The sequence below is a fragment of the Prionailurus viverrinus genome, chromosome B4 (genome assembly GCF_022837055.1).
Source record: "Prionailurus viverrinus isolate Anna chromosome B4, UM_Priviv_1.0, whole genome shotgun sequence".
NCBI classification, from domain to species: domain Eukaryota; kingdom Metazoa; phylum Chordata; class Mammalia; order Carnivora; family Felidae; genus Prionailurus; species Prionailurus viverrinus.
The window spans coordinates 114,077,084-114,091,832 of record NC_062567.1 but is presented as its reverse complement, the minus strand read 5'-3'; the positions used below and the strand labels follow the sequence as shown (position 1 = coordinate 114,091,832).

Below are 14,749 nucleotides of genomic sequence, written 5' to 3'. Positions count from 1 at the left end.
TAAACATGTTATAACATTATACACACACATACATCCTTAACTTATCCTTAGAAAGGCATCCAGGCTTAAGAAAATATCTCATTTGTTTTCCACAATGCTTAAAATCTCATCTTTTAAATTTATTTATATATTTATTTATTTATTTATTTATTCATTCATTCATTCAGATTTTTTTTTTAATTTTTTTTTTCAACGTTTTTTATTTATTTTGGGACAGAGAGAGACAGAGCATGAACGGGGGAGGGGCAGAGAGAGAGGGAGACACAGAATCGGAAACAGGCACCAGGCTCCGAGCCATCAGCCCAGAGCCTGACGCGGGGCTCGAACTCCCGGACCGCGAGATCGTGACCTGGCTGAAGTCGGACGCTTAACCGACTGCGCCACCCAGGCGCCCCCCTCATTCATTCAGATTTTATTTTTAAGTAATCTCTACACCCAATGTGGGGCTCAAATCACAACTCCGAGATCAAGAGTCTCTCATTCCACCAACTTGAGCCAGCATGGACCCCTAAAATCTCATTTTATAATCCCATACTCAGTGTCTATAGGAGGTTCCATTATAAATAGTCAGAAATGCAAACATTACTAAACACTAGAATTTACTACATGATAACTGGGCTCCTTAGAAAATGGAAGTTTGGAGTAAAGAGGCCTAGAATACCGTGGGAAACGATTTATTGGGAAAAAAGAAAAAAAAAGCCTTGATAAACTGATATAAAGCCCTGGGCACAAGCAGCCTGTGGATTCCTGAAAAAATTGAGTAGGATGGAGGTGGAGAAGATATTAAAAGGAGAGACAAAATGACTAGCTTTACAATTTTGCTGCTGTTAATGACAAAACCCTGGGCTCCTTTTCAATTTCCAGTAGGCATATGTTGTACTTTTCAAGGTATAAGCTTCCCTCACAGGCCACTAAATAAACACTTACCAGCCTTTAAAATTAAATCAGTTTGGGGGTCTTCTACTTCTTAACTTGCATTTGCCTCCCTTACCTGCCACCACCCTCATTCTTTGTTTCTTAGAATTAAAAAAGCCTAGGGGCATCTGGTTGGCTCAGTTGGTAGAGCATGTGACTCTCAATCTCAAGGTAGTGAGTTCAAGCCCCACAATGGGCATGGAGCCTACTCAGAAAAAGAAACTAAAAAAAAGAAAGAATTTAAAAGAGCTAATTCTAAAGCCATTTCTTTCTGCTCATGTCCCACTCTCTATATTCACCTACTAAGACCATATGTTGTCATCTGCTGTTCTAATATTTCTCTCTCAACTCTTTTCTTACATATTTGCCTCAAATTTAAGGTTTTTGGGTGACTCTATTTTTAAAAAATCAACAGCAGGGTGTTGTTACACCTTAATCAAACTTCAGGTCTGAGTCTTTTAGTATTTTCTTTACCTACTTTCTCCATTCAATCCTTTATTTCTTCCTCACATTGAAATGAAGGTCATGGACATGTCAGTGCCTAGCATAGTGCCAGGCACATAGGTGTTCAAAAAATATTTGTCAAATGAATCTTTCATAGCTTTAAAATTATTGATAGGAGCATTTAGTCTGTAAAACTGAAAATTCTTGGAAGCAGTTTTCTCAAAGTTAACAAAACCCTAAACTCTTCTTTAATAGACAATTAGGATTCCCAAGATATTTCTCATTTTAATAAAAGACTGGAATAGAAAATTCTAAAAATCAACACAAAGATTAAAAAGCAGCCCTAAGATTAACAAAATTTTGTGTTTTGTCTTCCTTTAATTCATTCGGACTCTGAGGATCCAAGAAACAACCAGTTAGTGTTGTATCTACTTCAGAAGTTGGATCTGGCCTCAGAGTGGAGGTATCAAAGTCATTAAAATTTTATCTTGTTAGGAAACTGTACTTACCTTAGAAAAAAAAGCAAATTGACGTTTCTCCCAATATAGGGACTGTGGAAACAAGGGAAACCACTACACATCATTTCCACAATGCCCTATTATGCGAGAGAACATCTAATTTTGTTAATTCATTAAGCATTTTAAGAGTATTTTTGGCCATCACTATACTAAGGAGCTGTAGAGAGACACACAGTGGAGCCAGTGCACATTCCTTCTTCCCAAAGAGGTTACAATGCAAAGAGAGAACCAGGCGCGGAACTCAGAACAAAAGCTGTGACTGCATAATAATGTATTGGGGGTTGGGGGATGGGGATCTGAAAGCCTAGTTACTAGGAAAGCAATTTCCAGGAGGTAAGAGCTTAGGCCAGCTCTGAAAGAGGTTGATTGTAATTTTGCAGGAGTGAAAGTTGGAGGGGCTTCTACTTAGGAGATAAACATCTGCGCAGATTTAAAGGTGGGAAGTGCCTGAAGTGTGCAAGACTGTAAAGAGACTGACCTCCTAGCAGTCAAAGGCCGATAAGGGGAAAGACTGATTTTGAGGATGTAGGTAAGTTTGGGGAAGCCTGTTGATGACATGTGAAGGGAAGAAGACATTTTTTTCTTTGTTATAGTAAAAAGCTTAGATTTCATGACATGGGTGTAAAACAAAGAGGAAAATTACGTGAGAAAAATTATTATGACAGCTATATAAAAATGAGGTTCTGGTTCTGGAGCTCTAGAAACAAGTTAGGCATGGCATAATTTAGGCCTACGTTGTTAAGACTCAGAATAAAATGGTAGCTAAGGAAATTTTCAAAGTTGAGTAAATAGTAATAACAATAAATATATATAAGGTTATGCTACAATTGATCTCTTTAATTATTAACACAATTAATGACAATCTCCAGATAATTTCTTATCTCTAGCTCATTCCTTCCCATCCAGCACCTCTCTCTAGCTTACATCTTTGTATTCAAGACCTTTTATTGAGGATATCTATTCAGTACCCTCCTCCTATGACTTACTCAACTTGTCTTTGCTTTGTCTTCTTCCCATAAATGAAAAAATATCATCTTAGTCTTTAAAAGACCCAGCCTAAATACCGTTTCCTTGAAGTCATTTATGACCCCAGGAAATTATCTGAACTTCTATCTGCTAGTCACTTTGGCCACATGCAGCTTATTTTCTGAACAATTTTTTTTAATGTTTTATTTATTCTTGAGAGAAAGAGAGATAGAGCATGAGCGAGGGAGCGGCACAGCGAGAGAGGGACACAGAATCCAAAGCAGACTCCAGGCTGTGAGCTGTCAGCACAGAGCCCAACATGGGGCTCACGAGACATGAGATCATGATCTGAGCGGAAGTTGGACGCTCAACCCACTGAGCCACCCAGGCGCCCCTGAACAATTTTTGAATACTGATGATCTTCATTCTATTTAACCCTTTAAAACAGTTTTTTAAAAATCATGGGGCACCCAGGCAGCTCAGTCGATTAAGTGTTGGACTTCGGCTCAGGTTATGATCTCACAGTTCATGAGTTCAAGCCCCACATCGGGCTCTCTGCTGTTGGTGCAGAGCCCACTTCAGATCCTCTATCCCCCTCCTTCCATGCCCCTCTCTCACTCATCTGCACGAATGTACCCACGCACTCTCAAAAAAAATAAACATTAAAAAAAAATAAGTATGACCATTGCAGAACACATAGAAAATAAAAATCACTTGTGGAGTGCCTGGTTGGCTCAGTCAGTGGAGCGACTCCTGATCTCAAGGTTGTAAATTCAAGCCCCATGTTGGGTGGAGAGATTACTTTAAAAAATAAAATCTTTTAAAAATGGCACTTGTAATCCTGCCACCATTACTAAAATGTTGATGTATTCCAAGTGTCCAATGTGAATAGTATATACATTCGTTCTTAAATACAATATATACATTTTTGCATCCTGCATTTAGTTTTTGCTTTTACATTGTTATTTTACAGACTCTTGGCATCCAAACCATTCTACTCAGAATCTGAAGACCCCAGCTACTGCTTCTTTTAAACTCAGCTGTTAATCCTTATATCCTCTTTCTTTATGCCTCTTGCTTCCAGGTGTCCACTGTTTGCCTTCTCAATGTGCCTTTAATTAATTAATTAATTTTTATTTCAATGTGCCTTTAAATCAATATTCAACCCATCTCAACCCCTTTTACCTCAGTGTTTGAGAAGAGGTTTTATCTATCTATCTATTCATGATTTTGTTTTTAAGTAATCCCTATTCCCAATGTGAGGCTTGAACTCACAAGCCCTGAGATCAAGAGCAGCATGCTCCACTGACTGAGCCAGCCAGGTCCCCAAGGGTGGGCAGGGAGAGCTTTTAAAGAGCTTCCTACAGATTGATTGGTCTTGGGTCTGGTGTTCATCTCAGACTAATAAACTCTGGAAAAGAGGGAGAAGGGGTCATACAGTCCAGTAAGATAATTTATGAAGAAGGACCCTCTTTGAAGAATGGGAATGGGAGACACAGTTGACTTGACCTATAAATCCTTCATTTAATATTTGTAGAAAAGAAGATTTTAAAAAATTTTTATGTTTTATTTTATATTTGAGAGAGAGAGACAGAGACAGCGAGCAGGGGAGGTGCATGCAGAGAGAGAGACAGAATCCGAAGCAGGCTCCAGACTCCGAGCTGTTAGCACAGAGCCCAACTCAGGACTCGAACTCACAAGCAGTGAGATCATGACCTGAGCCGAAGTTGGACGCTTAACCGACTGAGCCATCCAGGTGCCCCGAAAATAAGATTTTTTAAAAGTAATCTCTATGCTGAACTTGGGATTCAAACTCATGACCCCGAGATCAAGTCACATGCTCTACCAACTGAGCCAGCCAGGCACCCCCTGAAAATAGAATTTTTAAAATAATTGTTTAAGTTTATTTATTTATTTTGAAAGAGGGAATGCATGAGCAGGGGAGGGGAGAGGGAGAGGGAGAGAGAGAGAATCCCAAGCAGTCTCTGCACTGTAAGCATAGAGCAGACACAGGGCTCGAACTCACAAACTGCAAGATCATGACCTGGGCCAAAATGAAGAGTCGGTCACTTAAATGACTGAACTACCTAGACACCCCTGAAAATAAGATTTTTGATGACTATATAATATTCTGTCCTATGACTATATCAGATATACTTATCCTTTCCCATGGTACTGAACAGTTAGGTTGTTTCTGGTCTTCACTATTCTAAATAACACTGAGCAGAAGTAAAAAATTGTTTGTATTCCTAAAAGCAAAATTACTAGATCAGTGGCGGCAGATTCTTAATATTTGCCAAAGACCTTCTAGACGGGTTTTTTGACTTTAAAAAAGGAGAGCAAGGTTTTTGAACTTATATTTTGCTTTCTAGGAAATGCAGGAAAAACTATATTGTATGCCAAAAATACTTAAATGAAATACTTCCTCTTAAGAGATACTCTCATGTAATGGATTTTAGAAATTAAGGTGATGGGAAAGATTACAAGACAGTGGTTTATGTGTTTCGAACTGGAGGACTGCACTGGGGACAGAATTGAATTCTATAGAATTATTATGCACTTGTATTAGAAAAAAAGAATGAAAGGAGTATTAAACTATGAAAATTCATCCCTTATCATTTATATGTGCAAAACTACATTTTATGCAATTGAATCTTCAACTGGTACCTTTTATAATGTGAATTGATTAGACTGTTGCCATTTGTTATCTACATAAGAATTCCTGAGATTAATATGCCGATGTTAATTAGCCATTTCCCTTCAAACTTTTGTTTAGATAATATGCTATGAATGCCTTTGTGCGCTCATTTTTTCCCCATTCATACCATGGAAAGATATTCCCTGAAGTGGAGTTGTTCATGTGCACAATTTTATAGCTTCCCTTATATATTGCAAGATAATGTACTCCACGGACACGTTATTAACTCTGCATGTTTGTCTTGCTGCTTATACCTCTCCTTAAAAAGATAGGTCTTTTCATTTTAAATAGTCCCCACAGGGTAGCGGAGGTAGAAACGGCACACAGCTGAGCACAGAGTACAAGCTCAAGAAATATTAATGGCTTAATTTTCATGTACCTGTGGGTTTGACTTTCTCTTCTCTAGATCTTTCTCTCTCGGCTCTTCTTTTCGGTATCTATTTCATTACCTTAAATTGGCAATTTCAGGTAAATCGACAGCTTCAGGTTAATTTTGGACACAGGAGTCTCTTCGTGTCCCTCAAATTTATGTCTCAGTAAGTGTCCCATTCTGGAACCTTTCTTGCCCGACTGCTGTCTGAGGAAGCTGAATTCAAAGCAGTCACGATCCCCTTGAGGTCACACCTAGGTTGCCTCCCCAGAAAGGAAGCGTTTTCTCAACGAATGTCTATGCCAGTCAATTTGCGCTGAGTTTGAAGACAACGGAATGGGCGCGCCTTCCTGCCAATTTGACGCTGTATGAGTCGCAGAAATTCAATGGAGGGGTTCGGACGCCCGCGGAATCTTTTGCATCTCACAGAATTGTAGTAAACACTGGCTGCACCCTCCCGTGCCCGGGAAACGAGGACAGGTGCGAAGCCCGCCTGGGGAGGAAACGGCTACTATCCACTCAGAGCCACATGAGCAAAGCCCATCCCTGGACCACGACCGGAATCCCGGCTGCCGCTCGCCTCTCAGGGCGTCCCCGGCTGCCGAGCGGGTGGCATTAGCCGAGCGGAGCTGCACCCCCGGCACGCCAAAGGCCCGGGGGGCGGGGCGGCACGGCGTCACCTGTGACGTAGCCGCTCGACCGGGCCGCCGCCGCCGCCGCCGCCGCCGCCGCCGCTGAACCGGGGGCGGGGGGCCCGGGGGTGAGCGCAAAGATGGCCGCTTCGGCTCGGGCTGGTGAGTGTGCGTGACGGACGCGCGCGGCTGCAGCGGTTGGCGGAATGAGGCTCTCTACCGGAGCGGAGGTCCGACCAGAGCCTTCGGGGCCTGGGGGCACCTGGCGGTGTTTTCCCGCCTCGCAGGGCGCGGGGAGGTCCTGAGGGAGGGAGAGGGGGGCTGCGGACGGACTGAGGGGAGCGGGCCGAGGGGCGCGCGGAGAAGGCAGTGGCAGTGGCGGCGGGTCCGGCGAATTTAGAATTGGCGCCTCTGGGAAGTTTCGGTGGGTCGTGCGATGCCCTGGCCGGCGTCCTGGTGACTGGCCACCTCAGGAGTGCCCAGAGATGCTGCGAGCAGCCGCGCGTCCCGTGTGGCCAGGGTCACCGCGTAGCCACCCTGAGCGGGGCTGGAGGGGCATGAGTTGGGAGGAGAAGAGGCGAAATAGGAAGACTTTGGGGGGGTGCGGAGGGGGAGATGTGCTCTGACCCGCGTTGGGGAGCGCTATGTAGATGTGATCATGAACAGGGATGCGCGCTGGGCGCTCTGCAGAGCTGGTACTGTCGAAATAAAACCGCATCCTAACCCCTGGCTCTGATTGCTGCCAGGTGATGCTCGAAATCCCCTGGGAGGCTTTGGAAGGGCATTTTCTAGCCGTCCGTTTATGAGGAATGGCTTGCTTTCCTTCCATCGATCGGTCCCAGCGTTGCCAGCACCTGCTGCCACTTAGAGACACTTAGGATTTTTGAATACCAGCTTCCGCTGGCCTTCGGGGAAGGAATGCTAATGGGCTAAACTCATTTGGGGGCGTTAAGAAACGTGTTAGCATGAGAAGAAAAAAATGTTCAAGTTTAAGAGGTGGTAGGAGACCCTCGTACGCCCGCTCCCAATAAAAAAGAAAGTGAAACGTAGTGATTGTTTCAACTGCAAGTTTGAGCTGTTGTACATTCTGCATGTAACCGGATAATTTCTTGCAGTTTTAATTTTGGAAGTAGACAATTTAGCAAGTCTTAGGAGAGTCGCTTTGTCCTTAAGCCCTCCTGATTTCCCCCACTTTTAAACTCTAATGGTCCTATCTTGCAAGTAACGGGATTGTGAAATTAGCATGGAAATAGGACCTTCAGACCCTGCACTTGAATTCCTTATTATCTGTGAAGTAGCCTGTGCGGGGCGGGGTGGGGGGGGGGGGGCGAGTAGGGGGTGGTAACATAGGGCCTGGAATTCCATTTTGAGTTGTCTTTAAAATCAGTATTCAGTATAAACAATGAAAAAAAAATAGCTGTTCACTGTGGTCAAATTCAGAAAGCCAAACATGAGTTAAGCACATGTTTATAGAATATTTCATCATCTCAGTGAGATTCAGTATTCAGTTGTCTTGAAAGAGAGGAAAACTTTGTATTCTTGGAGCCCTAATCTTTTTATCCTTAATTTACCATCTCGGGATTTGAAAGAAATTTTTATTTTTATTTAATTTCCAACCCCTACCCCCACACAGATTTGAAAGAGATTTTAAACATTTTGTCTTGTTTACCTTTTCTCCACCTGCTCCGATTTCTCTAGCTTTTTGTGTACTAGCTGTTCATTTTGCAAAGGATGGCAGATTTTTCATTCTAGGAATTTTCATGTAGTCTATCTATATTGAAATTTAGAGATATTCTAATATTGAACAAAGTTGAGCGCATACAGTGTAGAAAGTTGAAATGTTTTGGCTGTTTTCATTGTACATTCACCTTGTTTTTCTTCCAGAATATTAATTATCCCAGACTTTTTAGCTTAAAAACATTTAAGTGATAAGTGAATCTGTGTTGAGTATACTATACAATGATACACTTTTTGGAATATTTAAATTGGAAAATCTGTTGAAGATTTGGGTTAAATATTTGAAATATATTGTTTCTACCTGTCTTTACCCACCCCCCCATCTTTTCACAGATTTTTCTTTCTGTACTACAGAAATTTATCATATATACCCTCTACCAAAATTTTCCTCTACATGCTTAAATCTTACTGAGTATTATAGCATTGGTGGTACGTAAGAGGATTTTCTGCTCATTGGGTTGTTTGAGGGCAGAGTCTGATTGTATTTTGTTTGTATCCCCAGCACCTGACTATCTGCTTATCATGGAGGGAAAATCCCTGTAAGTGTCGACTTGTGGTTTTGAATGGTGCAGAGATATAGAGAAAGGCAACGTCTTGGCTTCTTATAGGCAGAAAAAGGGTGCTTTGAAGTGTTTCTCCTTCCTGTAATGTTAGGCAGAACAAACATGGTTGCCGGATTCTAATGGAGTTGTCTGGTTGAGGGAGATTAGACAGAGACTGGGGCCAGGCTTAGGAGACTAATCAAGGTAGGAAATGTGTGCCCATCATTTTCTGGATTCAGTAATGGACAGTTTTGCCATTAGGCCTAATCGAAATAGGAAGTGACAGGTCACTAAAATATAGGAGGATTCTATAATACTGGCTTTCTGGCAAAAATTAAGATTATTGAAGTACATTGGTTTTTCACAGCGCTTTCAGAGACCATAAAACTTTACTTTCAGTGGAGTTTTACATACCATGGGAAAAGCTTATTTATAGTCCAAGAATATATTTGTTAGGCCAAATTATAGATGTGCTAGAATGATAGAGTCTAAGCATTTTACACAAAGTATTTGAACTCAATTTTCTAGACCCATAATAGAATGCTTAATTTTTTTAATTTTTTTTTTTTTTTTGAGAGGTGGGGTGGGGAAATGGGCAGAGGGAGAAAGTGAGATAATCTTAAGCAGGCTCCATGCTCAGCACAGAGCCTGACATGGGGCTCAGTCCTGCGACTCTGGGATCATGCCCTGAGCCAAAATCAAGAGTTGGGTGTTCAACTGAGCCACCCAGGTGCCCCACTCAATCTTTTTGTGAACATTTCTCCCATTGTTATGAAGTTAGCTGCAGTATGTTGATATATAAGTGTGGTGATGTGACACTAATGATAAGTATTTTGGAACAAAATTGCCCATGAATGAAATACCTGTAAGTAGTGATGGGTAAGGAAATCAAATAAACCTGGTGGCAGAACTTAATTTCCAGTTCTTTTTCTTAGAACATCAACTCGATTCAGTCTCTGTGCTTCTGGGGAGGCAATGTTAGAGATGTGAAGAAGGCCCAGGGAAAAAGAGTATCCTTTTTTGTTTAATGAAGAGTTTCAAGCGAGATCAGGGTAATTATAGATTCTAGATTTCTAGAGGAAGGAAGAATAACTAGGGCCTTTCTAGGGATAAAGGAAAGGAAATACGTCATGATTGATAAGAGGTGCCAAAGCACTTAAGAGGCATGATAGCATACCTAAGAGGGAGTAGGGAGAGTTTCAGAGGCCATTTTGTTAATTCATTCAATCATTTGTTCATTCAAATTTTTGAACCCCTTTGTACCAGGCACTATGCTTGACCCTTGGCATTTTGCAAACATCTCCTAAGAGCACAGGTTACTATGGTAGTTCCATGGAAATTTGGAACCTGCTTATAAGGAGTGGGGTAGGATTTGCCCTAATTACTATGCATAAAGGTTATTTTCATTCTTATCCAAATGAACGCAAAGATTGGTGTGGTTAGTAATTCCTAAGGCCAACTTCCTATTGAAATTGCCATTTCCTCCTATCTTTTATTATGGAAAATAACAAATCTTCCTACTTTTAATAGCTTTTAGAGGATCTGTTTAGGTTATTTGGTACTGTTAAAAGAAAATTAAATTTTGTTATAAAAATTATCTTTATTAAAATAAAGATTCAGCATATGTTGAATCTTTAATATCTATCCCTCTAGGAATTCTCAAATGAGACAAAGATGATTACTGTGATGCAATTTTATTTAAATATTCTTTATGCCCAGTGTTATGTATGTATATAAGTATTTATATAAAATGTGCACACCCATTGCCTTTGAAACAGTAGTAAATACCCCAGTTACAAAAATTTTTTATTCACAATATGGTCATTTGTATATAAAAACATTTTAATAAAAGATATGTGAAAAGTGGCTGGTCATAGATGAGAATAGAAAAGTATGTATTGTGCCACAATTTGAAGGCAATTTGAAGGCACTTACAGGCCATGGTAAAGAGTTTAGACTGATCTTGTGGTCTTTCAAAACTTTTAAACAAATTGTCAATGATTGCAAAGCTGTTCTATGAGACACACTAGAAATGATGTAAAATGCAAATGTTTTATGCTCTGAAAAGGGAGAAGCTTTTTTTGAGGGGGAGGGGGAAGAGCGCAAGTGGGGGAGAGTCAGAGAGAGGGGGACAGAGGATCCTAAGTGAGCTCACACTGACAGGCTGACAGCCACAAGCCCAATGTGGGGCTTGAATTCACGAACCTGCAAGATCGTGACCTCGGCTGAAGTCGGAGGCTCAACCTACTGAGCCACCCAGGTGCCCTGGGAGAAGTTTAATAGAGCATAATGATACTATTTTAGTGTCTGTTCAGATTTTTAAATATAGATTTTCTTTTAGGAGTGTATATTAGCCAGTTCCCTCGTTCTGTGTCACTTTTTTTTTTTAAGCTTTTTTTTTTTTTTAAGTTTATTTATTTTTGAGAGAGAGACCAAGTGCAAGTGGGGGGAAGAGCAGAGAGAGAGAGGGAGATACAGAATCTGAAGCAGGGTCCAGGCTCTGAGCTGTCCCCACAGAGCCCAATGCAGGACTCAAACTCATGAGCTGCAAGATCATGACCTGAGCTAAAGTCAGACACTTACTTAACCAACTGAGCCACCCAGGAGCTCCCTGTGTCACTTTTTAAAATAGTAATTTAGTTTGGCTATTTTTGTGTGTTTATTTTTCATGGTAACTTCCTGTTTTTTCATGAAAACATTTTTTAAAGCAAAGAATATGAAAACTGTGCTGCTAATTGCACTGGTGAGAAGATCAAGATTACTTTTATGTGAATGATCTTTAGTACCTGTCCTCCTCTAGGAACTTCCAAAGTTTATACTGTCATTGTACCTTTCCATATTTTCTTTCTAAGTGTTTTAAGATAAAATAGGTGGAATGGGGTGGTCAGCTGAAAAGACCATTTTGTTGAAGGTAACGAATTTATAGAGGAATGTTAATTTTTGAAGTAAAAAAATTAGCTATCCTTCTAAGTTTTCAGTGATTTTTGTAGTTCTTTGTAATATTTGTATTTGGAGCACAAATATTTATTTAAAGGGTCACTGCATATCATACCAAAATTTAACCTTTTTGTTTAACTTTTTTGTTATTTTAAATTTTTTTAAAGATTTTATTTGTAAGTAATCTCTACACCCAACATGGGGCTCAAATTTAGAACCCCAAGATGAAAAGTCACATGCTCTACCAACTGAGCCAGCCAGGTGCCCCTGTTTATTTTTTTATTTTTATTCTTTTAAGGATTTTATTTTCAAGTAATCTCTACACCCAATGTGGGGCTTGAATTCACAATCCTGAGATCAAGAGTCGCATGCTCTACTGACTGAGCCTGCTAGGTGCCTCTGGTTGTTGTGGTTTGTTTGTTTGTTTGTTTGTTTGTTTGTTTGTTTGTAAGTTTTTATTTTGAGAGAGAGAGAGCATGAGGGGGGGAGGGAGAGAAAGAGAGAGAGAGAGAGAGAGGAAGGAAGGAAGGAAAGAAAGGAAGAAAGAAAAGAAAAAAGAAGGGAAGGAAGGAAGGAAGGAAGGGAGAGAGGGAGGAAGGAAGGGAGGGAGGAAGGAAGGAAGGAAGGAAGAAAGAAAGAAAGAAAGAAAGAAAGAAAGAAAAGGAAAGGAAGGGAGGGAGAACCCCAAGCAGGCTCCTCACTGCCAGCGCAGAGTCCAATGTGGTGCTCAAACTCACAAAACTGTGAGGTCATAACCTGAGCCAATCAGACACTTAACCAACTGAGCCACCCAGGCACCCCACCTAGTTTTTGTGTGTGTGTGTGTTTGTTTTGTTTTGTTTTTTAATAAATTCTACTCCCAACATGGGGCTCCAGCTCACAGAATCCAGATCAAGAGTCACATGCTGTATCAAGAGTTGCTTGACGTACCAACTGAGCCAGCCAGGCACCTAAAATAATTAGGGTTAGGGAAGTATATCTCAGTTTACTTTTGTATAAAGTCTATTTGGGGTGTCTGAAAGCACATAAAATGGTACTAGACACGTGGTAGGCTGTGGTTAAGGATGGAGAAATAGGATAATGATATCACAAAATATCAGGAAACTATTCCTTAACTGACCTTGAGGGAAAAATAGCCACTTGGTTGAGGGTGGGGGGGCAGTTTGGGTCACTAGTAATCAGTGACCTCCTATTCTTTCTTTTTGTCTTTCTAAGTATAATTGGCTTCCTATTCTTAACCACTTATTCAAATGTCATAAAGAGAACTGAAGCAAGACCTGCATTCAATACTAGTTGTTTGTGCCAAGAATTTGGTAGCCTAAAACAACATGGCTATCAAACCTATAGGATTTTTTTTTTTTAAGTAAGATGGCTTTTTTTTTTTTTTTTAACTAAGACGCTAAAAAAATGTTTGACATATAGTCCCTCCCTGGCCGTAAGGAACCTATCCAACAGTTCAATGGCAGTAAGGATGTATATACAAACAAAGGATTCACATTTGGCACAACCCAAGTCCTTTAGGGAGTTAGAGATTTTTTTAAATTTGCTAATTTATTAATTGATTTTAATCTCTATACCCAACATGGGGCTCAAACTCTTGACCCTGAGATCATGAATCACATGATCTACCAACTGAGCCAGCCTGGTGCCCCAGAAATCCTCTGTTTTATTGAACTATGGGGAACAGAGGATTCTAATAGTTAAAGGCTCAAAGGAAACTTGGAAGATTAGTTTGGCAGGATAGTACTGTGGAGGAGAATGAGAGTCTGGAGGATGGGAAACCAGTTTGGAGGTTACTGCTGTACCTCAGGAATGATACAGTAAAGTCCATAATAAGAATGATAGCTCTGCAAATGAAAAGGAATAAAGACTTGGGGAGTGATAACCTTTTATACATAGGTGATAAGAATGTTTGAGTAAAAAGGATGGGAGGGAGGAGTAAAACCAAAGACAAAACAAAACAAAATAGCCTGGGTACTTAAATAATACTACTCTATCTTTAATAAGAGAATATTAGGGGGGTCTGGGTGGCTCGGTTGGGCGGCCAACTTCAGTTCAGGTCATGGTCTTGTAGTTCATGAGTTTGAGCCCCTCATTGGGTTTACTGCACAGAACCCCCTTTGGATCTTCTGTCCCCTTCTGTTTCTGCTCCTCCCCTGCTCACGTACGCTCCCTCAAAAATAAAACATTTAAAAATATTTTTAAAAAATACGAGAATATTGGAAGAGAAACTAACTCTGTGACAGCAAGATGTACAGGTAAGCTGAGTTTGCAGTGTGCCTGAGACTGGTTCAGAAAAGTTCTGGTGGTCAGCTACCTACATCTGTCATTGAACTTCTGCCAATAGGATGAGCCATTGAAATAGATGTCAGAAGGGTATTACTACATGCTGAAAGCCTGGATTGTATGTTGCAAAGGGCTATCATTTGAGTAAATGAAAATTAATTTCAGAGAGTCTTCACTGGGTGGTAAGTATAAGCAGTTTTGTGCTGTTGAACTGTTACAAGTTAAATAGTTTACCCATGTATTTGATACTTGTGTGTGATGTAAATTTTTAACTAAAAATACCATATTTAATAAGATCTTATGTTTTCTTTCTCTTCTAGTCATTTTAGTTTTCTATTTTATAATTGCTTTTGTTATATGTTAACTCTGTATAAAATAATTAGCTTTCAATAAGTCAAATACAATTATTAAACTGTAGAGATTTGCTATATAATAGCAGTAGCAGGGAATTTTAAAAATAAAAATGTTCATCAGTTATATGCCATGGAAAGTTTAAATAGCTTGAATGGTTTTCTTTGAACCAATTAAAAATTTCATTGTCTTTAATCAGTGAAGAATAACAAAGCTTTCAGAATATTATAAATCCATCTGTCTTTTCAAATAAAGGTAGCATACTTGGTTAAAAAAACATTTCATAGATATTAATTGGAACTTTAAGTATGAAACATTTTTTAAATGTGTGAGAAAATGATAGTATGGATTAT

The 14,749-nt window shown here is 40.1% G+C and overlaps 1 protein-coding gene across 7 annotated transcripts in view; it reads left to right on the top strand.

The window, feature by feature from the left end:
• USP44 (ubiquitin specific peptidase 44) overlaps window positions 1-14,749 on the top strand; it is a 52,672-nt gene that overhangs the window by 17,018 nt on the left and 20,905 nt on the right. Inside the window, exon 3 of one of the 7 annotated variants that reach the window (XM_047867408.1) lies at window positions 2,258-2,406. The exons of 2 other annotated variants lie outside the window; for them this stretch is intronic. The gene's annotated coding sequence lies outside the window, so the exon portion shown is untranslated. Of the gene's footprint in view, window positions 1-2,257; window positions 2,407-6,685; window positions 6,706-6,754; window positions 6,774-6,893; window positions 6,968-9,777; window positions 9,875-14,749 lie in introns of those variants that run through there. 4 more of the 7 variants (XM_047867411.1, XM_047867412.1, XM_047867409.1 and 1 more) reach the window with 4 other exon arrangements.